General features: G+C 46.6%; 3 long non-coding RNA genes across 3 annotated transcripts in view; 1 reads left to right on the top strand and 2 right to left on the bottom strand.

Moving 5' to 3' along the window:
- The window catches only part of LOC142818786 (uncharacterized), a 28522-nt gene extending 11267 nt beyond the window's left edge, over positions 1 to 17255 (bottom strand). The window contains exon 1 of the long non-coding RNA XR_012896422.1: positions 17147 to 17255. This is a non-coding gene — a long non-coding RNA (uncharacterized LOC142818786). The remainder of the gene's footprint in view (positions 1 to 17146) is intronic.
- Positions 17256 to 17287: 32 nt separating this feature from the next.
- The window catches only part of LOC112546295 (uncharacterized), a 7574-nt gene continuing 1474 nt past the window's right edge, over positions 17288 to 23387 (top strand). The window contains exons 1-2 of the long non-coding RNA XR_003089962.2: positions 17288 to 17422; positions 17533 to 17588. This is a non-coding gene — a long non-coding RNA (uncharacterized LOC112546295). The remainder of the gene's footprint in view (positions 17423 to 17532; positions 17589 to 23387) is intronic.
- LOC102455483 (uncharacterized) overlaps positions 20113 to 23387 on the bottom strand; it is a 26947-nt gene continuing 23672 nt past the window's right edge. The window contains exon 4 of the long non-coding RNA XR_003089959.2: positions 20113 to 20314. This is a non-coding gene — a long non-coding RNA (uncharacterized LOC102455483). The remainder of the gene's footprint in view (positions 20315 to 23387) is intronic.

The following is a 23387-nucleotide window of genomic DNA, read 5'->3' as shown; positions in this document are numbered from 1 at the left end:
CTTTTAAATTAAACATTGATGTTTCTTTTATGCAAGTAACAGGCTGCATAGCACCAGTTTGCCTTTTCTCACTAAAGTATCTGAACCTTTACAAAACAAGATACTCTGAACAGAAATTAATATTTATAAGTTTTCTATTTGTGTGATTATTTGACAAAATAACTTGAACAGGTCTTTCGTTCTTTTGTTCTTTCTTTCATTCTAATAGGTACTTGGATAAGTCTTGAACAGTGTCCCCAGGTGGATAGAAGATAGATGTATAGGATACTGGCCGTGCTTTATCTGAGTTTTTCCAGGTCACATCTGCCAGTGAATTTCCTGTTTAACTTCAGAACAATAAACACCTGGACAGCTGTACCGCCACATTAAGCACCTCTCCAGATGAACAGCTCCTAGGCAAGGCAGGCTAAAGCCCAATGCTCACTCATGAAAAGATACTGTTGCAGCGTAGAGTTTTATTTCCCAAATGTCCATTACTGGAACATGCAGCAGTTTTCACACAGGGCTGCAACATCCGGAATTTGCTCTATGCTTTGTGACTTAAAGCAACTCTGTGCTTTGCAAATGTGTTTCCTTTCTTCAGGGAGAGAGGTTATTTTGCTTAGGAAAGGAAAAATGAAAATGGTGCTGTGTTCACTTCCTTTTGGCAGTCAGAATAATGCTATCCTGGATGTTCCAGCGTGTCTCCCACATTCATTTTACCCAGATGATCATTTACTAATCCCTCATTTTAATTTAAGAGTTCAATCTTAGCATTTCGTACAAGAAATGTTTGCCACCATTTCACTGGCTCTTTAGAATGAGAACCCAAATGCACGAGTGATGGCGTCTCTTAAGTTGGGGTGGACAAATATGGGCCTGTTGGCTGGACCCGGTCCACTGGGGTTAGCACCTGGCAGGCTGCCACCACTAGATTTAACTGCATGGCTACAGGCACTGGATATCACAGCTCTCATTGGCTGCAGATCACTGCTCGTGGCCAATGGGAGCTGTGGGAAGCAGTGTCCAAGTCTACGCTGCTTCCCACCACTCCCGTTGTCTGGGAACAGTGATCCACACCCAACGGGAGCTGCGATGACCAGCACTTGTGGCCGTGCAGGTAAATATAGTGGATGGCCCACCTGGGGCTAACCCTGGTGAACTGTCATTGTGTTATTGACCACCCTGCCGTAAGCTCTTCTTTGAAATGAAATTGGCCCTATTATTCTTGGGCTTATGTCAGGGTGCCCATGTACACCTTCAAACCTACTTCTGACAGCTCCCATCACCATAATAAGAGTGCCTCGCAAATGCAAATCAATGTATTGTCCTGACACACCTCTGAAGATGGGAAACATGGCGCATTGTACAGAGGGAGAATCAAGGCACAGAGGGATTACTAAGGGTGACATCCATAAAGGTTCTTAGGCACATAAACCTTAGACTTAGTCACCTAGGGCTCAAGTTTGGTGCCCAAATTCCAGTTTTAAGCTCCACAGCGATCCACAAAACACTCGCTGAGTCCAGTAGGCTCCTAAACTCGCTCAGTGTCGATATTTTCAGAGTAAATGTTCCCTCCATGCCTGCCTCAAGGCATGCAGGCTGCTGCTGCTCCCTCTAGGCATCCAGATAGCTATCTCCCCACTAAGCCCCAGTATGCTTCATGAGCCAGGGGAAAACAGGTGCTCATCCGTCATGCATGAGCCTGAGCTGGTAGGCGTGCTTACAGCTCATTCAAAATCCATTGTCATTCTCTCTCTGACCCAATGACTGTTTATCCACAGTGGAGCAGCCACTGGGACAGAGAGGAAGAGCTGGTGGTTTGGTAGACCCAACGACCAGGAGGGTGGGAGGGCAAAGAGGGCAACTGCTCCAGGGGTTGGTACTATGGCAGTCAGAACCCCAGGTCTTTTAAATCACTACACAAGAGTCCTAGTCAGTGCAGGAGGGCGGGCAGAGGAGGCTTTTCCCCAGCCCCACCGTTTTCACCAGAGGCCCTGCTTCTTCTGAGAGTGCAGAGCTGCCCTCCACCTTGACCAGGGGCCCAGGAAATCTGTCGGCCCCCCTGTGGCGAGGGCACCCCTCTGGCAGGTGGGGGACCATGTCTCCAGTCCCCTGGCTCCAATCACTTTTTTATTAGTTATCCACCATGGAGACTGGGGCTAGGTCTACACTATAGCTTTTTCCGATCACTTTTCCACCATTTGGCCCTGTCTAGACAGGGCCAAATGGCAAAAAAGCCTCCTCTTTCAGTGGAGCCCTTATCCCGTGTAGAATGAGGCTAGGTCTACACTACACCTTTTTGTCAGAAAAACCCTTCTTCTGATTTTTTTTTGGAAGAGGCTTTTCCGAAATTTTTCCGGTCTATACTGGGCCACAGTTTGGAAAATACCCCTCTTTCAGAAGATCCCTTTTTCCTCATAGAATGAGGAAGACCGGGCTTCCAAAAGAGTATGTTTGCTCTTCCACAAAAAAAAGTAGAAGAGCACATGCCCCCTGGACGCGATGGAGTTTTTCCTGGGATATCGCTGATATCCCAGAAAAACCCTGCAGTGTAGACATAACCTGAGGGAGCTTCGCCCATAAGGTATCCCAGAAACCCCCTGCAGTCTAGACGTATCCTTATACAGGGCTCCCTGAAAGGGCGCATTTGCTTTTCCACAAAAAAAAAGCGGAAGAGCAAATGTGTTCCTTGGATGCAGCAGAGTTTTTCCGGGATACCTCTGGTATCTCGGAAAAACCCTGCAGTGTAGACATAGCCTGAGGGAGACCCTCCCCCCCACAAGAATATTCTATAGGTCAGGGACTAGTGTGCTCTTCTGAGAGGTGGGAGACTCTTGTTCAAAACCTTGCTCTCCCTCTGGCATAGAAGGGGGACTTGAACATGGGCTTCTCACATTCCAGGTGAGCGCTTAAACAACTGAGCTAAAACTTGGAAGAGTATAACTACAACCTCCGGGCCCCACAAGCAACTCTGGGGCTTTAGTACAGGATCCATTTTTCTCCTTTAATTCAGTTTTTGGGTACTCAGATACCCATTTTAAGTAACCCAAATGCTAAGCTGGGTGTCCTCGCTTAGTTTCTATTGGAAAATGAGACTCCATGGTCCCAATCTGGCACGCAAGTGCACCCACATAAATCAGGAGTAACTCTCCTGACGTTAACAGAGAGATTCTTGATTTTCTTTAAACAGAATTTGGCCTCTTGTGCCTCAAGAAGATAAAGAGGCTGATTCTGATCTAATTCCCTTGAAGTAACAGAGATCAGAGGGAAGTCTGGAATATCTTTTGTGCATCAGTGTGATTCAAAAGCCCGGCTATTGCACTTGCAAGAGAAACACACCTGTTTTAGTTTTGCTCTTATTTATTCCAGAGCTCGGTGTTCTGAAGGATTGTGGGTATCAGCTGAGTTTAAAAATAAAAAACATCTTGCACAGATTTAGTCTCCTGCTTCTTGTAACTACAACACTGTCTAAAAATGCACAAAGCCATATTAACAGCATTATGCATCCAGCTATGAACTGTGCATGCAAAACATCAGAGCATGATAACATTTTCACAGACACCGTTTTAACATATTCCTAAAAATATCCCCTGATTCATACTGTAAGCATGAATTTATTACAGCACTGTGACATTATCTAGGCTGTCACTGCGTACCGAACACTGCACTGTCACATTTTGGGATCTCATTGATTTGAATGATGGTAAGTCTTGTGTTTGCACCCTTTCTGCTTTATGCAGAATTTAGTTCAAAGGGCAGGCCACAGACCCTTCTCCAAAGCTGATTCCTGCTTTAATCAGTCAGCAGGTGACCAGGCATCATAAACTCCAGAGACTAGGCACTCTAAGGATACGTCTACACTACAGCGCTAGTTCGAACTAACTTAGTTCGAATTAGTTAATTCGAACTAAGCTAATTCGAACTAGCGCATCTAGAACTAAAAACTAGTTCGATATAGTGTTTTGCTAATTCGAACTAGCGCGTCCACACTGATTGGACGCAGGGGGGCATGTAAGGGCAGCTGAAACAGGTTCTGGCACAGCATCAGGTCAGTAGTTGCTTTGTGTGGCTGCTGTCTGAGGCTATCTGAGGCTCGAGCTTAAAGGGACCCCCCTGGACAGCCGGTTCTCAGCTTTTCCTGCTTGCTTGCCAACCTCGCCAAGGGACAGCAAAGCGTCGGTCTCTGTGCCCGTCTGTGTCGGTGCTTCCCTTCGGGGGGGCCGCCGCAGGTGGCAACATGGAGCCAGAGCTCGCCCTGCACCTTCTGGTGCACTTTCTGGACTTGCTGCTGCAAGCCTGCCACCAATGGATCGAGGCTGCCTGGCACCACCTGGTGCACGTCAGCCCCCTGCCTCTCCGCCTGGCCGCCCTGGGGGCCGTGGAGGAGCCGCGGCGGCGCCCCGGCACCGGCGTGCCCCGCCGCGTCTGGCGTCTGGACACCAGCACTGACTGGTGGGACTGCATCGTCCTGGAGTGCTGGGAGGACCGACAGTGGACCCAGAACTTCAGGATGAGGAGGGACACCTTCCTGGAGCTCTGCGAGTGGCTCGCCCCTGCTCTGCACAGAAGGGACACTCGCATGAAGCCCGCCATCCCCCTCCAGAAGCGGGTGGCCATCGCCCTATGGAAGCTCTCCATGCCGGACAGCTACCGATCCGTCGGGAACCAGTTCGGCGTGGGGAGATCCACCGTCGGAGCGGTGCTCATGCAGGTATGGCACTCGTCGGCCACCGAGCCGGGGCGGAGGGGGTCTGCGAGGAGGGGATGGGCCGCCCAGGGACAAAGGGGGGGCGGTAGGAGGCGAAAGCACCCCGCACCGGAGGGGTCGGTCTGTCCCGGCCATACTACAGGCCGCCAGGGGGGTTGCTACCGGGAGTGGGGCGCGGGGCACTGCCAGAGCACGAACGCTCCCAGCCACCCGGGCACCCCACTGATTGGCGCTTTGCTGTGTCTCTCTCCGCAGGTGGTCAAGGCCATCAACCGGGTGCTGCTCCGCAGGGTTCAACCTACATAGCTAGGGGGACCACAGCAGTGACGCCATGGCAGCATGAAATGGGCCAGTCACCCGAGTGAGTACTACTTGTACGGTTTGTGTGGCCATGCCTATGGCTGTGGTTTTGCTGCGATGAGGACCTGTGCTCACTAGATTACAGCTAGCTCTGGCAGACTCGCAACCCCTGATTGCAGCAGAGGCAACCCCACCACAGCCGATCGTTATCTCCTAAAGCATCTTGCAAAGGACGGGGCAGTATCGTTCATCCTGTTTGACAGACCAAACTTACATTATTCAAACACAAAATCCTGACCCCTGCAGTGTTCAGGCAGATTAACTTCCCCAGGTGTGGAAGGAGGGACGGTCGGTTGTGCTAACTGGTTGCTATAATTGATATAGAAGCAAAAGATTGGAGGAGAAACAAAGGCACGGAGCTGAGAAATGTCATGGTTAAGGACACACAGACAGTCGAGGTGGAGCAGGGAGTGCAACCCAAGCCTGCTGCTATCCAACCCACTAAATCGTGCCACTTCCCTGATAAGTGATTGTGTCCATTATGGGGTGCAGTTACTGTCTGCCTCGTCATATCAATGGGATTTTACATATCCCTAGTTTGGAGCTAGAAATTGGTGGGCAGGCTTACATGTGGTGGCGTTTTAAATTTCCCCCCTTGCTGTCATTTTAAGGAAGGCTCTCTTTAAAACCTGCTACATTTGCTCTATCTCTTCATCATGAGATCGCTTAGTCTTCAGCAATTTAGCCTCTTCAGTTTGATAGAGAAGGATGTCATCTGTGAAGAGTCTCAATTTATGTTCAATTGCCCCTGTCTTCATTCCAGTGATATTGGGGATTATTGTATGTAGCGACCGCTAATGGATCTGCTTTTATCACAGATGAGAAGGAGGGGGTGGGCACCTCTATGGTCTGTCCTATATCCCACAGTAGATAATTCTGATGGGATCAGGTGGGTGGATCCTGTATTCTGCAATCTCCTTGTCCTGTCCACTCACCCACAGGGAGGGATGGAGCAATTTCCTGGAAGCTCCTCTCCTCTCTCCTTGATACTACCTATGATCTGGATAGCCTGCTCATGTGAGTAAGGGCATAATCTGTCTCTTCCTTGTAACAATATAGTTTTTCTGTAGCCATGTTGGAAGGCCTGTGGTAGGCGTGAACCAAAAAGCCTTCCTCTGCAGCCAGACTGAAGAGCAGCAGCCATTAGCTGTAAGGCCAAGAGTCACATACTCACATTCAATCTAAATTTCATTAAAATAGCGTTACACTAGGTTGTGAGAAGGGGATTTTGTCCTAATAGCCCTCTCCTTCCCCCCACGGTCACCAGATAAAGAAACAGATCTCAAGATGGGTAAAGAAAACTTAAATAACACCATTGTGTCTGGCAAAACACTGCTTATCAATAGTTGAGGTTGTGGAATCCACATTCTATGATTAAGTGTCCTCACTTTCCTATTGTTTGTCTGTGTGATCTGTGTCTGGTGTGTAACTGTTTCTGTCTGCTGTATAATTAATTTTGCTAGGTGTAAATCAGTTAAGGTGGTGGGGTCTGATTGGTTAGGTAATTCTATTATGATTGGTTAGTAAATTTATACTAAAATAATTGGTTACAGTATAGCTAAATAAGACTCAGGTTTCATTATATAAACTGAGGTAAAAAAAGTAATAGAAGCAGAAGGAGAGAAGAAGACCAGCTAGAAGAAGACCAAAGGGAAACAAGAACAGAAAGGAACACCAAGAAGAAGGGAAATGCAGGACAATGTAGCACTTTAAAGACTAACAAGAAGAAGGGGAAAGACCTGGAAGAACTACTCACCTCCAAAACACAGCCTAAGAACAGAGTTGCCAGGATTCTCCTGCACTACTATGACGTGCAGCACTGAAGATCCAGAGAGAGACTGATTTTGCCTGGCCAACAGGGGAAGTCTGCCTGCCTTTATCAGGACTGGTGAGCATGACACTGTATGCTTAGTATGTGTATTCTGCTTGTTTGGGAATTGTCAATAAATAGAGAATAGGAATATTACTGTGTGAGGCTCTTTCAGTGGCTAAAGATCCTGCCAACCTGCAGGAAGTCATGCCCTGAGCCCTAGGAATTGGGTAAGGGTGGATGTGTAAATTAACAGGGTTGCACCTTGAGCCCTAGGAACTGGGTAAAGGTGTGTGTCCCTACAGTGTGGAAGGGATAGAGAAATTTCTGTGGGTAACACCGGTCTACAATTTTTTAGAAGTCGTCTGCTTCAGAGACAAAATGTGCTATTTATTATGTATTTTGATGTGCTGAATTCAAATATGACAATTAAAACAACTGATTGGCTACTGTTTCCTAGATATTTACATTTTTACATTTTACGTCTATGTATATTGTGTAGATGGTAGAGTTTTAATCATAAATTGTAAACCTAGGTCTTTTCATGTGTTTATGGTTGCTTTCACCTGTCCTGTTTATGTAACACTTTAAAAATCAGCAAAAGGGTTATATAAATACAATTTATTATGAAACAAAAGGAAAAAAAACTATTATGTACATAGTTTAGTCCTATTCAGTGTCTACTAGGCGCTTTTTGGCTTGTCTCTTGTATTCATTAAATGGAGCATCTCTTGTCATTGTCCAGCAATAGTCTGCAAGCATTGATGGGTTCCATTTGCCCTGATAGCGTTTCTTCATTGTTGCAATGTCCTGGTGAAATCGCTTGCCGTGCTCATCGCTCACTGCTCTGCAGTTCAGTGGAAAAAAATCTAGATGAGAGTGCAAAAAATGTATCTTTAGTGACATGTTGTAACCAAGGCTTTTGTATGCCTTGAGGAGGTTTTCCACCAACAACCTGTAGTTGTCTGCCTTGTTGTTTCCGAGAAAATTTATTGCCACTAACTGGAAGGCTTTCCATGCTGTCTTTTCCTTGCCACGCAGTGCATGGTCAAATGCATCATCTCGGAGAAGTGCATGAATCTGAGGACCAACAAAGACACCTTCCTTTATCTTAGCTTCACTTAACCTTGGACATTTTCCATGGAGGTACTTGAAAGCTGCTTGTGTTTTGTCCATGGCCTTGACAAAGTTCTTCATCAGACCCAGCTTGATGTGTAAGGTTGGTAACAAAATCTTCCTTGATTCAACAAGTGGTGGATGCTGAACACTTTTCCTCCCAGGCTCCAATGACTGTTGGAGTGGCCAATCTATCTTGATGTAGTGGGAATCTCTTGCACGACTATCCCATTCGCAGAGAAAACAGCAGTACTTTGTGTATCCAGTCTGCAGACCAAGCAAGAGAGCAACAACCTTCAAATTGCCACAAAGCTGCCACTGATGTTGGTCATAGTTTATGCACCTCAAAAGTTGTTTCATGTTGTCATAGGTTTCCTTCATATGGACTGCATGACCAACTGGAATTGATGGCAAAACATTGCCATTATGCAGCAAAACAGCTTTAAAGACTCGTCTTCGATGAATCAATGAACAGTCTCCACTCATCTGGATCGTGAACAATGTTGAGGGCTGCCATCACACCATCGATGTTGTTGCAGGCTACAAGATCACCTTCCATGAAGAAGAATGGAACAAGATCCTTTTGACGGTCACGGAACATGGAAACCCTAACATCTCCTGCCAGGAGATTCCACTGCTATAGTCTGGAGCCCAACAGCTCTGCCTTACTCTTGGGTAGTTCCAAATCCCTGACAAGGTTATTCAGTTCACCTTGTGTTATGAGGTGTGGTCCAGAGGAGGAGGTTGGGAGAAAATGTGAGTCCTGTGATATTGATGGTTCAGGACCAGAAGTTTCATCCTCTTCCTCTTCCTCGTCTGACTCAAGTGAGAATGATTCTGGTGCATCAGGAACCGGCAGTCCTTCTCCGTAAGGTACTGGGCGTATAGCTGATGGAATGTTTGGATAATGCACAGTCCACTTTTTCTTCTTGGACACACTTTTCCCAACTGGAGGCACCATGCAGAAGTAACAATTGCTGGTATGATCTGTTGGTTCTCTCCAAATCATTGGCACTGCAAAAGGTATAGATTTCCTTTTCCTGTTCAACCACTGGCGAAGATTTGTTGCACAAGTGTTGCAGCATATGTGTGGGGCCCACCTCTTGTCCTGATCTCCAATTTTGCAGCCAAAATAAAGATGATAGGCTTTCTTAACCATAGTGGTTATACTGCGTTTTTGTGATGCAAAAGTCACTTCACCACAGACATAGCAGAAGTTATCTGCACTGTTCACACAAGTACTACGAGGCATCTCTGCTCACTTTGGCTAAACAGAAATGTGTCCCTTTGCAAAATCAAACACTGACAAATAAGAGAGCACGACACTGTATGATTTCTAGAGCTGATATAGGGAAATTTGTTCAGCAGAGTGACGTAAGCTTCGTTATGATTGCATCATCCATGACTTCTAGGAATAACATGATGCAATTCATATAATTTATGATGCAATACCAGCTTCAGATTGCATCATTCATTGTTTTGCCTAAAAAGCAAGTACTGTCCAAACCCAGTCATAGCTTTATTCATAGATCCAGTCAAAGATGTATTTTAGTCATTTCTGGTTTAAATTGAGATCCCTTCCCTTTATAACTCACTTATCCTCCACCATTCACAAGTCAAGGGTCGTATATACTGACCCAATGGCATATCTTGAAAACTAGAGCCAATCAACAATTTTAAGCATCATTTTCGTTCTCAGTGACCCAGAATTAGTAAAGTTTGACTACATTTATTTCAGAAGCATTTTGGCTGTAGAGCAGTGTAACATCCTTGTCTTTCATGCTCACCCACTTCTAACTCCAGGGAAGGCAGTGGTCAATGAGGGTATGTCTACACTACAAAGTTAATTCGAACTAACAGCCGTTAGTTCGAAGTAACTTTCATAGGGGCTACACATACAAACCGCTAGTTCGAATTTAAATCGAACTAGCAGAGCACTTAATTTGAACTAGGCAAACCTCATTCTACGAGGAGTAATGCCTAGTTCGAATTAAGTAGTTTGAATTAAGGGCTGTGTAGCCACTTAATTTGAACTAGTTGGAGGCTAGCCCTTCCCAGGTTGCCTTGGTGGCCATTCTGGGCCAAACCAGGGAAACTCTTCTGTCCCCCTCCCGGCCCCAGTGCTTGTGTCAGTTGCAAGCCTGCCAGCACCCAGCCAGCAGACCCTGCACCTGGCACAGCATGAGCCAGCCACCCGCTGCCATCCAGCCCTCCGCCTCTTCCCAGGACTAGGCTGGCGGCTCCCAGGAGCCTGCCTGGGACCGCAAAAGGCAGGCACCCACCTGGTCTAGTGTGGATATCGTGGACCTCATCGAGGTTTGGGGGGAGGCTTCCAACGTCCACAATCTCCACACTAGCCACAGGAAAGCCACCGTCTAGGGCAGGATAGCTGCCAGACTGGCCACCAAAGGCCACATGCGAACCCCGGAGCAGGTTTGCATGAAAATCAAGTTGGTCCAGTGAGACCCCCAACTCTGAGCCCTGAGCTTAGAACATAAAAACATAAGAATGGCCGTACTGGGTCAGACCAAAAGTCCATCTAGCCCAGTAGCCTGTCTGCTGACAGCGGCCAGCACCAGGTACCCCGGAGGGGATGGATCAAAGACAATGACCAAGCGATTTGTCTCGTGCCATCCATCTCCAGCCTTCCACAAACAGAGGCCAGGGACACAGTTCCTACCCCCTGGCTAATAGCACTCTATGGACCCAGCCTCCATGAATTTATATAACTTCTCTTTAAACTCTGTTATAGTCCTAGCCTTCACAGCCTCCTGTGGCAAGGAGTTCCACAGACTGATTATGTGCTGTGTGAAGAAGAACTTTCGCTTATTAGTTTTAAACCTGTTTCCCATTAATTTCATTTGGTGTTCTCTAGTCCTTATATTATGGGAACTAATGAAGAACTTTTCTTTATTTACCCTCTCCACACCACTCATGATTTTATATACCTCTATCATATCCCCCCTCAGTCTCCTCTTTTCTAAGCTGAAATGTCCCAGTCTCTTTAGCCTCTCTTCATATGGGACCTGTTCCAAACCCCTAATCATGTTAGTTGTCATTTTCTGAACTCTTTCCAAGGCCAAAATATCTTTTTTGAGGTGAGGAGACCACATCTGTACACAGTACTGAAGATATGGCATACCATAGTTTTATACTTCCCCTCCTCCTTCTTCCCCTGGCTTCCCCCTTCCAGCTCCCTCCTCCCAGGTTTCCCCCTCCCCTCTGCAAACCTCTTTCTTCCCCTCTCCCACCTCCTTTTCCCAGTCTCCCCAGAGGTTAATTCCCCCCCCCCCAGTTTTGTTAAATAAAGAGAGTTTCTATTTTTGAACACACGTGTCCTTTATTTTTTACATCAGGAAGGGGGGCTAGGGAGGAGTAAGTGAAGGAGGTGAGGGAGGAATGGGGCACGAGCCCCCGATGGGGAGGACTGGGGTGGCTCTACGGGCTCCCCCGGGTGGAAGCTCTCCTGCAGGGCCTCCTGGATCCTGGCAGCTCCCCGATTGACCCCCCCCCCCGGATGGCAGCCTGCAGCAAGTGCAGCTGGGCTGATGGCCAAGTGCTGTGATGTGCCGAGTGTGGGCACTCAGGGCACTCCAAGACAGGACTGCTTTGCTGTCCCTCATTGACTTAGGCAAGCAAGCGGGGAACCCTGAGCACTGTCAGTCCGGGGTGGGGGTCGGGTCCCTTTAAGCACTGCCCTCGGAGAGCCTGAGGCAGCAGCTCCACACTCTAAGTCCTAACCTGATGCCCTGCCGGCACTGGTTCCAGCCAGCCTTAACTTTGGTTCAGGATCCACTAAGTGTGGACATGCTATTTCGAATTAGCAAAACGCTAGTTCGAATTAGTTTTTAGGTCTAGATGCACTAATTCGAATTAGCCTATTTCGAATTAACTAATTTGAATTTAGTTCGAATTAGTGCTGTAGTGTAGACATACCCAGCGAGTTTTGTTTGCTCAAGGAGGCCTGGTTAAGGTCAGATCTTAGGCTGTACTTTTGCACAATTCAAGCTCTGTTCAGATATCACCTTTAAGCCTTTTGTAAGGTGGAAATATTTCTGTATCTGCCCCTAAAAATGTTTTCAACTGGAGGCCATTAGCAGAGGTGCAGGAGGTGATAGCTTTGGAAGTCAGTCTTAAAAAAAAGGTTTGCAGCTTACCGTTTTAGTTCTGTTAACTCTACAAATAATTAAATTCAGTGTTTGCCATGTCAAAAATTGCAAAATAAAGAAAGTATGTATCTGGATTTTCCTGGTTGCTGATGTCAAAATACCAATGGGGGTAGGGAGAGGGAGTAAATCCAGGTATTTAGAAGACACTAGGACATTTTAGAGGGACATTTAGGGCTAGGGCCAAAGAATATTGAAATCCATGGAATTCTGACTACTTTCTGCAGCTGCATGTGTAAATAAGACCTATAGTTCCTCACTTTGTGAATACAATCATAACTGTGCCCATGAAATACCCCTGAGGACACAAAGCTGTCTCAGAATCCATCCTTTACAATGAGAAGGGTAATTTGCACAATGGAAGATCAGTTCTGTCTTTATTCCTCCACCAAAGCAGAGTTTAAGAACTTTCAGTGCTGCTGGCTGTAGGAGAACTTTCCTTTATTGCCACCTTAATAATACATGAATAGTATACTGATCCGCCATACTGACTGATGGCTCTCACTGCTGACCCTGTTTTGTTTTTATTGATTGGCTTAAGCAAGTTCCCAAAGTCCTGAATCATCAGAACAGAGACCTTGAGTTATTCCAGCCAAATCAATCCCTGGCCCATTGACATATTGCTTTACCTAACCAACTGTACAACTTCTCTTTTTCTCTGATAATTTCTCAATTAATTGCTTTTCAGCTCTCATTCGTTACAAGGTCAGGCTGTGACTGGGCTCGTACAAACCCATCTCTGATAAACTCTCCAGGTCCTCTAATCAGCCACGACTGGGATTTTAGTTCCATTAACTTATTCATCATCTAGACAGTTCCATCTCGAAAAGTTTGACTCTTGATTGTATCTGTAGCATCTTCAATTATTTAAGAGGAATTGAAAATAGCTTCCTTGCTTAATAGGAAGGGTCCAGTCCAAGTACTGAATGTGGATCTTAGCAAAGACTGTCGGACATGAACCCAAGCTGCAACAGTTTGGGGAGATTCTGGGGCTTTGCTGTTGCTGAACCTGTGCGCACAGGACTGATTATTAAGATATCTGACATAGGAGAACAGGGGAGCCAACAGCCTTGTCAGGCCCCTGGGCAGCTCTGCACTCCCAGAAGGGGCGGGACCTCAGGTGGAAGGGGTGAGGCCAGGGCAGATAGTCCTCTGTGTCACGCAAGCTGCACTGCAGCCCCACTCCTTGAGCACTGCCTGGTGCGTGGCACTCTGGCAATGATTTAAAGAGCCAGGAATGCTGGCTGTTGCCAAGTGCAGCAGTACCAGCAGCCGTGGCTGGAAGCCCTGAAGCCTTTTGAATTTCCAGGCCCCAGGGCAGTTGCCTCCTTTCCCCCGACTCCCGCAGCGAGCCTGTAGGAGAATGACAGTGGACTTATGGCGAGTGGCTTGATCATTCTGTCCCATGATTCAGTTTCCATGGGAAGTTATGCAAATGACAGAGCACCTCAGCAAGACCTGATACGGAGTTTGCTAGAGAAAATGACTTGGGCTCCTGGCAAAATACCTATTTCTAAAATCCCACAGCCAGCTGCTCTTGCAAAGGTGACACCTTCTGCTACTGTTAGATACCATTAATTTGGGCATACCAATGAGAGTGATCTCATTGTGCACATCAAGTGATTGGGTGGAATCGGGCAGCCAGAGCCTGGAATTCTTGTGTAACCCTCTAGAAAAGTATGTGTTGCATCCCTCTCCAGCATCCAGTTCACTAGAGGACAAAACCCCACTCACTCACAATTATTCTTTTAGCACAGTGGTCACCAACCAGTAGATCAGGATCTACTAGTAGATCTTGGAGCCTTTGACAGGAGATCCTGATAGATTTGGCTGGGAGGCTGTCAAGTGCTGGCACTGTATCTGCTCATCTTAGCACCGCTGTGCTGCTCCTGCCCTTTGCCTTGGAATTGCCCCCTCCCACCTCCAGGAGCCTCTTGCTTGCTGTGCAGGGCACAGGAAGAAGAGGAGGGGTTGCTCATTTCAGCATGCGCCTCCTCTTACCCTGTACCCCATCTCCACAGAGCTGGGGGAGAGAGAGGGATGGAGAGAGGTTTGCTGGCTGCTTTTGGGAATGGTGCAGGGCCAGAGTAGGGGTAAGCCTGCCTTAGTCTCCTGCACCACCACCCAGAAGACACCTGTGCCCAGCTGGAGCCTGCATTCCAAACCCCGGACCCACACCTGAACCTTCCTGCATCCCAAACCCCTACCCTAGACCTGAGTCCCCAGGCACCCAAACTCCCTCCCAAAGTCTGCATCCTGAACCCCCTCCTGCACCTCAACTCCCTGCCCCAGGCTCAGCTCAAACTTCTCCCACATTCCAAGTCCTCTAGCCCAAGATCAGAGTCCACCTCCCCCATCCCTGCACCCCAGTCCTCTGCCCCCAGCCTGATAAAAGTGAGTGAGGATGAGGGAGGAAGGGAGGGAGAATGGAGTACGTAGGGGCGGGGCCTCAGTGAAGGGGCAGGAAGGAGGCGGGCCAAGGGTGTTTGTGTTTGAGGTAGATCCAGGATTGCACTTAAATTCAAAAAGTGATCTCATGCTTAAAAAGGTTGGAGACCACTGTTTTAGCGTAAGCAGTAGAGGTCTGTGCTGCACCACTGAAGATCTTGGGTTCTCTCTCTGCTTAAAAAAACAAAAAAATCTGAAGATCATATACTTACTTAGTTCTTATTTCAGGCAAAACTCTGCTGAAGCCAACGAAGTTTTATGTGCTACAAGGGTGCTGTATGAACACTTTGAGAATGATCCAAAGTTCCTGGGCAGCAATAGAAAACTCCAGTTGGCTTTGGGATCAGATGTGTCATAATCTTCAGCATGACTGAAAAGTAAGGCTTGCACGGTTCTGCAGGCCAAAGGTTCTGGAGAAATCTGAGGGCTAGGCAGGTTGTCTGAAGATGGGCCTGTTTCAATGTAAAGATATATCTGGGCTTGCATATTGCATGGTGCGTGGGCATCTCCAAACATGAGCTTGTTTGCAGGTTTGTTTATGGAGAGCGGAATATACCTAATTAGAAAGCAACTTTTAAGAAAACAACAACACATTGTCCTGTCGCACCTTAGAGACTAACAGATATATAGAGAATCACAAGCTTTCATGGGCACAGCCCACTTCTTCAGATGATCTTAAATGCCTTCCCTGAAAGCTTCAGAAAGCTGGGCTAATTCCCTGATGTTGTTCCCAGAAGTGCTGTCTCAATGAGTGTGGCAATGATGCCACAGCCCAGAACACTGCCAGTGTTGGTATAAGTGTGTGTTTGTGAGGTTCCAGCATGGGGACTGTGGCTTTCGAACATGTCCAGGCACTAACCTGAGTCCAGATGCATCCGCATTTTTACTATCTCAAAAAAAGCAAAAAGGCTCTTCTGTGCATGAAAGACAAGGCTCTAAAATTGGCAGGTGAATTTAGAAATCCTCCCCAACTTTATTGTCATGACTAATACTTTACCTAAAACTGGAGAGGTGAAACTCTACAGCAGCTGCAGTATTTCGGAGATCCACAGCCTGCTGCAGGGGGTGTACCATTGGGGCTGCTCAACGATGGAATGCCTTGGAGAATGGGTTCTGGAGTGGCAGCTGTACCGCATGCCCCAACTTCCTGTCCTGCAATTTGGCTAATTCGTTTATGGGCAATAAAGGAAGGAGAGGCCAGTGCCTTTATACCTCCCACTGCATTTATGGGAGGTTAACACTGCTGTTGGCACTAATGAGGCCCCCGCCTGAGAAGAAGGATGGCTCAGTGATTAGGAGTCCTAGGGCAGTGGGTCTCAGGTGTGGTCCACAGACCATTAGTGGTCTGTGACGATCTTGCAGGTTGGCTTGTGGCTTCTCCCCCTCCTCCCCCCCGCCACAGTGGGGAGCCTGCACTGGTGCTCCAGTCCCTCCTGCTCCCCCATGAGGTTGGAGTGCTGCTACCGGCTTCCCACTGCTGGGGGAAAGGCAGTGGGGAGGATGAGTCTCACAGGCTGGATCTGGCTTGTGGGGGAAGGAAGCAGCTCTGCACGCTGCCACTTACCTTTCCCCTGGCAGTGGAGAACAGCAGTGCAGGACACTGCTCACCTGGAGGCTTTCCCTGCTGCTCCCATTGGCTGGAGTCATGGCCAATGGGAGCAGAGGGGGGCAGCGCCTGGGAGCAGTGGAAGGCACAGAGTCAGGTAAGCAACCCACACCTCCGTACCCCTTACACCTCCAGGTAAGCAACCCAACCCTCATGCATCCCCCTCCTTCTGAGATCTCCCCCTCAGCCTGCTCCTGTCATGTTTTTAAAGCCAATCTCATTATTTTTGGACAGCCTTGTGGGGAGTAATACTATGTCCTGTGGAGATAACCAGGTGCCCTGTGTTGTGGGATGGGAGAAAAGCCTCTACTGTCTTTCAAGAGGAAAGCTGCAGACTGCTCGGGTAGAAGTCCTGACCCACCTGTGGCTGTTGGTATGATGTAAACACCTGGCAAAACTGGCCCCAAATCTTGACACTTGAGATAATTTTGCGAGGGTTGGCCATATGGTTAGACTGTGCTTGCCCTCTTCAGCAAGCTGCCCAAGGCAGGCAATCTGGATATCTAGACACACACATATTGTAAGCCAATCCGAGTCTTATAGTTCATTAAGGAAAACAGTGAATCAAGAAAGAATCAATATAAAGTCCTCCAGTAGAGAGAAAGCAGTGCTTCTCTGAGATTCCCCCCTCCCGCTCCCCTGGAGATCAGCAGGAAGACTTTGTACTGCCCCTTTAAATGTAAACCAAATGCAGAACTATAGCAACCAGAATAGAAGAGCCAACATTCCAGAAACAAGCTAATGGCTGCCTCATTTGCTCAGCCAGTTTTTGCAAAATCACTGTATTGTACGGTGCCTTGGTTAGACGGGAAAATGTTAAAACCAGTATTGGCCAACAATGTGATAACTGACCTACAATATCAGCTTCCACTGGAAAGCTATGTCCGTTCTTGTCCTTTCCCCAAGCAAGTTACTGCCTGATTCCCTACTGCCCCTTGTAAAGTACTTACCAGAGAGAAGCAACATTACAAATGACTTGAAGAAATACACATTTCTTTCTCCTCTTGTTGCTAGCGGCTCCTGAAATGTGGTTGTGTGAAGGCCCTCTTCTATTCCTACTTTGACTGCTGGAAGGGAAAGGGAGAAAGAAAAAGAAATTGAGTTGCTTTCAGTCTGTGCATCATGCTGAACAGTTCCAGCGACAATCTTTACAACACTGCTATATTCAGATATAAAATCTTAATGTACTATCGTGCATTGCATCTTACATTGTGCTGGAAAAAAAGGTGAGTCTCCAGTAGTAAATGAAATATTAAATATTATTAAATATGAAATAGCTAAACCAGTATTCCAATAAAATGAATCTTTCATTCTTTTCCTGTTTTTTTTCCCCCAGGGTGTGCGATGATCTCATGAGCTTTTGTGTGTCCTTTTAAAGATGTAAAATCACAGGTAATTTATGATTCTGTTCTATTCAAATGTATTGTAGTTGGAAAACAAATCAAGGCTGTGAAAATCTCTCATGGCTGTATCTACTTTGCTGAACCCGTTAACAGTGTATATCAAAGGCTCACCTAAAGACACTGTTGTAATGCTTGCTGACATATGCCACCTATTTAGAAAGCTTGTTTCCAGTTATATACTCTACTTTCATTTATAGTGGCTTTAATCTTCCACATATGATAAAAAAAATTCTTATGAGATAGGATGCTTTTATGGTTATCTTTCTTTTTGCATGCAGATTCTCTTTGAATTAAACTGTAATTTTGGTGGAAGTTCTGATTTGTATGTTATGGAAATTGGACATTTAAAAAAACTACAAAAGCCAGATATAAGAATATTAATTGTATAAAGTCATTATTTGTTAGTGATAGAAATGTAGCCATGTGAGTCTGGTTTAGCTGAAACAAAAAACAGGACTATGTAGCACTTTAAAGACTAACAAGATGGTTTATTAGGTGATGAACTTTTGTGGGGTAGACCCACTTCCTCTGGCCCACGAAAGCTCATCACCTAATAAACCATCTTGTTAGTCTTTAAAGTGCTACATAGTCCTGTTTTTTATTTGTTAGGGGAGTGCTTCCCAAGCATTTTGGTCTGTGGCCCATCTTACCCAAGGCAGACCTTTCCGCAGACCAACAGCCAACCACTCACAGTGACTACACACGGGGGGGGGGGGGGGAGGGTTGGTAGGTAGGAGGTTGGGTGCAGGAGTGGGCTGAGGGTGGGGGATCTAGGAGGGAGGATGCAGGAGCAGGGTGGATGTGTGGGATCTAGGCAGGAGGGCAGTGCATGAGAAGGTGGAGGTGCTGGCGCTTACCTGGCTCTGAGCCTTCTGCTTCTTCCAGGCACTGCCCTCCGCTGCTCCCATTGCCTGTGATTCCAGTCATTGGGAGCAGCAAGGAAAGCCTGCTGTGCCACTGTTCCCCAGACAGAGGGAGGGGGAGAGGCAGCGCACGGAGCAGCTTCCTTCCGCCACAAGCCAGATTGGGTCTGTGGGGCTCCCCCTCCTTGCAGTGGGAAGCTGGCGCTGGCACTCCAACCACGCAGAAGAGTGGGAGGGGCTGGGACACTGTGGGTGGAGAGGGGGCCCGAAGCCCACAGCCCACCTGCAAGATGGTCACAGACTGCTAGTGGTCCACAGACCAAACTTTGAGAACTGCTGTGTTAGGGACTGGCAAAAATGGGAGACGGTTCCTAGGAGAACATGGGACTTTCAGGTAAAGGCCCAGCACTGAGACTAAGGAAATCTGCATTCTAGTGGCAATGCTCTCATGAAGTGCCCATGTGCTCTTGAGTCCTGTCAGCAGTGGGGTCATCAGCTACCATGGGTCCCGGAGCAAGATGTGTGTATGTGTAGATGGCAGCTCCCGCCCCATGGGTAGAAGGGACAGGGACAAGGCAGTTAGCCCTCAGCACCACCAGGACTGTAGCATGCCCCCCAAGCACTCAGAGCTGTGTGGAGGGGTGTTCTGGCAGTGACTCAAAGGGGACTGCTGCTACTGTGGTAGTGGCAGTAACCGGAGCTCTGGATCCCTTTGAATTGCTGTGCCTCTTGGCAACTGCCTCATTGCACACACACACACCTCGTCCCCCCCTCCCCCCCGCATCAGCCATTCTCAGTTTCCCTGTCTGTAAGGCGAAGGTAATAATACCTACTTCCCCAGGGTGCTACGAGGCTTAATTCGTTAGTAGCACAGTGAGGTCTTTGGTCAGAAAATCTTATCCATATTCTTCCGGTTGTGGTATGGCTCAGCATACTGTGGTTTAGAGAGGAAACCATTCATTAATTCAATAGTATTGTTGCATTTTCTAACAAAAACATTCTGGCTACGTCTACACTGGCCCCTTTTTCGGAAGGGGCATGCTAATTTTGAAAGTGGGACTAGGGAAATCCGCGGGGGATTTAAATATCCCCCGCGGGATTTAAATAAACATGTCGGCCGCTTTTTTTCCGGCTTGGGGAAAAGCCGGAAAAAAAGCGTCTAGACTGGCCCGATCCTCCGGAATAAAGCCCTATTCCGAAGGATCTCTTATTCCTACTTCGAAGTAGGAATAAGAGATCCTCCGGAATAGGGCTTTATTCCGGAGGATCGGGCCAGTCTAGACGCTTTTTTTCCGGCTTTTCCCCAAGCCGGAAAAAAAGCGGCCGACATGTTTATTTAAATCCCGCGGGGGATATTTAAATCCCCCGCGGATTTCCCTAGTCCCACTTTCAAAATTAGCATGCCCCTTCCGAAAAAGGGGCCAGTGTAGACGTAGCCTCTCAGATCGCACTGTCCAAATGTGGGCTCCCACTCGGACAGGCCAACTCTTGAATGTAGATGCTCAAACCAGCAATTCAGCATATAATTCTCTATTTTAATCTTTCATTTAAAGGCTTGTTTAGGCTCCCGCATTCAAAACATAGGCCCACAACAATATTAATGATAATACTAACTGTTGTGTACTCAATAACAATAAAAGGTACCTTTTAAAGAGGGTTGGGAGAAGTCAGAGCATCTATGACCCTCTGGAAAGTCCACATTTCCATGCCTCTGTTCAAGAACAGTGCCTCAGGCAGGGAGGCAGAATTGCCAAAGAGACGCTGTGGATATTTGTATTCTTGTGGCTACGGGACATGCTGGGCTGTTTTGGGGAAGAGGAACTCCCGAATGTACACGAATCAGTTGATCGCCCTGCAGAAATAAAGTCGCATCACTGATTAATGGCTGAGGATATGGCTCTACGGCAATGTAACCCCAAGTCTCAGGAGACTCACATCTGCTCATCCTGGGTGCACAAGGCCTTGAGTGTGCACTGTGTGTGTGTTGACCCTGAATTTCCAGAACCAGGCCCCAAACCTACAAGGGTATGTCCATGCGGCAATAAACCATCTGTGGGAGAGCTGCAGCTGGGTTGGGTCAGCTAGTGGGTTTGGGCTACACAGCAGTGGAGATATTCAGGCTCGGGCTGCTTTCCAGGCTCTGAAACCCAGCATGGAGGTGAAGGCTGGATCTCAAACTTGGGCTCTAGCCTGAACCCAAAGGTCTACACATAGCCTGAATCCCATGAACCAGCCGACCTGAGTTCTAAGACTCCGTGCTGTGGGGTTTTTGTTGGTGCGTAGATGTACCTGCAGAAGCTCGAATGCCATATGCTGCTAATTATAGCCATCCCCATGCCCATGGACAGGCGGAGGGCAAAGGGGGATGTTGTCCCAGAGCCCGGTGATTCAAAGGGGCTTGGGGCTCCTGGCTGCTACTGTGGCAGTGACAGCAGCTGGAACTCCGGACCCTTTAAATTGCCACTGGAGCGTTGTCTGATCTGGGTGGCTGTGAGGGCTTGGGGGAGCACACTTTGAGATCTGAGTGGGGCACACTGGTGGTGTGCTCTGGGCAGTGCAGGGGGATTGGCTTCCTCCAGCTCTGCCCCTTCTGCCTGCCTCATCTCCAGGGACCTTCAGAGGCTGTTGATGCCCCTGGTATCTTTTTCTATCCTGCCTTTCTCTGTGTCACATCCTTTCAGCCTCTTCCTGCCTTCCATAGTTCCCCAAAGTAGGAGATTTTGAAAGCATCCCTCCCTCCTGGTGTTCACTATACATGTGATCCTGACAGTCAATTTACACCTGTGTTGTCTCCCCATCTATATAGGATAGGAAGTGAGACAATACGAGAAGAAAGGACGAACATTCTGCAGCGTAGTGATAGAGTTCATGTTCTTTAACAAATGTCATGGTTTTGTGCTAATACAATTTCGGGTGGTTTTAAAACAAGATAAAATGATTATGGAATTTTTGAACAATAACAGTGTTTGCTTTGGAACGTGACTCTACTTCAGATGAGAAACAGGAGTTTCTGGCCAACTGCGATCTTCTCACAGCTTGATCAGAAACATACGCTCTTAGTCTGCTTCAGTGAGGTCTTTTTGTTACCTCTTTTGGCCTGAGACCTTTGGGATGAATCCGGTCTTTATTTACTTCTTTATTTTAATGCACCACCTTTGGGCAACTCACATTTTCACCACAAAGACTTCAGATTGCCTTAGAGCAACAGAAAACATGTTGCAAACTACTTGGAAGCTTAGACATGAGCATGTCAAATATCTGATCTCTATAAGAATAGATAGACGTGACATTTAGTAATCATCTTTCTTAGACAAAATGGGGGATGCTGTCACTTTAAGTATATCTCAGTTGAATTTCTGGCATTTTACCATAGGGGAAGCAGGAGGCATAATAGTAAATTTCTCTTAATATATAAAAAGATCAGTCCCAGAAAAACACAGTTGCTACTATTTAAATTGCAATATCTCATCCCAGCTTGCTTTGCCATTTACTTTCTGCTGATATCCATATGTCATCACTAATATTTACTGATGTTCACTTTATAAATGGCTTTTCCTTGCTGCCAGAATATTTACCACTAGTATCTGTTCCCACTCTATGCATCTTGTCCCCTTTTAATAAAGATCATATATTTGAGGTTAATCAGAAAGATCAGCTACTATGTAAATAGGCTTGCAGAAATCATTTTTAAAAAGAATGGTGACAGATAATATAGATTTTTATTTTTAAGAATTAATTTTTTTATTTTTATCTATTTAAATGTCCACAGCTGCAGTAAAGTATGGGTGGAGTCAGTCAATAATTATTCAATGACAGCAGATGTTGAGATTAAAAAAGTTAAAACTTTGTTACCATAAAACCACAAATTGTCAACACTACATGTCAAAATACCCACAATAAATAGCCTTAAATTGAATACTAACAGGTCCTCAACCAGCATTTTTCTTTCTTTGCCTATCTGTAAATTTAGATGATTATTGATAGTGCTCACTTTATATTTTTTATTGCAAATATTTGCACTGTAAAAATAAAAGTAATGTTGTGCAATCTCTTTATTATGGAAGTTGAACTTACAAATGTAGAATTCTGTATAAAAAAATGACTGCATTCAAAAATAGAAGATTGTAAAACTTGAGATCCTACATGTCCACACAGTCCTACTTCTTGTTTAGCCAATTGATCAGACAAACAAGTTTGTTTATATTTGCAGGAAATAAGACTGCCCGCTTTTTGTTTACAATGTCATCTGAAAGTGAGAACAGGTGTTCACATGATACTGTTTTAGCCAGAATGGTAAAATATTTATATTTGTATGAGGTGAATTGAAAAATACTATTTATTTTGTTTGCCATTTTTACAGAATAAATATTTGTCATAAAAATAACAATATAAATGTGCACTGCCTACTTTGCATACTGTTCTGTAATTGAAATCAATATATTTGAAACTGTGGAAAAAATATTCAAAAATATTTAATACATTTCAATTGGTATTAAGGATGTTAAATTGTGCTTATCTGGCTAATCATGCAGTCGATACATTTTGTATCGACTACACAATTAGTTGAGAAAGGGGCCCTCTGCAGAGCCACAGTGGGAGCCTCGGCCTGCTGCTGGCAGAGGCTGCTTCATAGCAGCCTCCTCTATCCCTCCGGCTACCTCTGATAGAGGGGGGAGGGCAGGTGGCACCGTGGAGACAGTGCTGGGGGGGAAGCAACTTTTAAGCTGGCTCCCCCACAGCACCAGCTCCTGTTTCTCCCTGCCCCTTGCTGCCTCTCCCAGGGTATGTCTACACCACCCTCCTAGTTCGAACTAGGAGGGTAATGTAGGCATACCGCACTTGCAAATGAAGCCCGGGATTTGAATTTCCCGGGCTTCATTTGCATAAGCGGGGAGCCGCCATTTTTAAAACCCCGCTGGTTCGAA

The sequence above is a fragment of the Pelodiscus sinensis genome, chromosome 18 (assembly GCF_049634645.1).
Source record: "Pelodiscus sinensis isolate JC-2024 chromosome 18, ASM4963464v1, whole genome shotgun sequence".
In the NCBI taxonomy this organism is placed as follows: domain Eukaryota; kingdom Metazoa; phylum Chordata; order Testudines; family Trionychidae; genus Pelodiscus; species Pelodiscus sinensis.
Note: the sequence above shows the minus strand (reverse complement) of the source record. Positions and strands in the feature narration are given on the sequence as shown.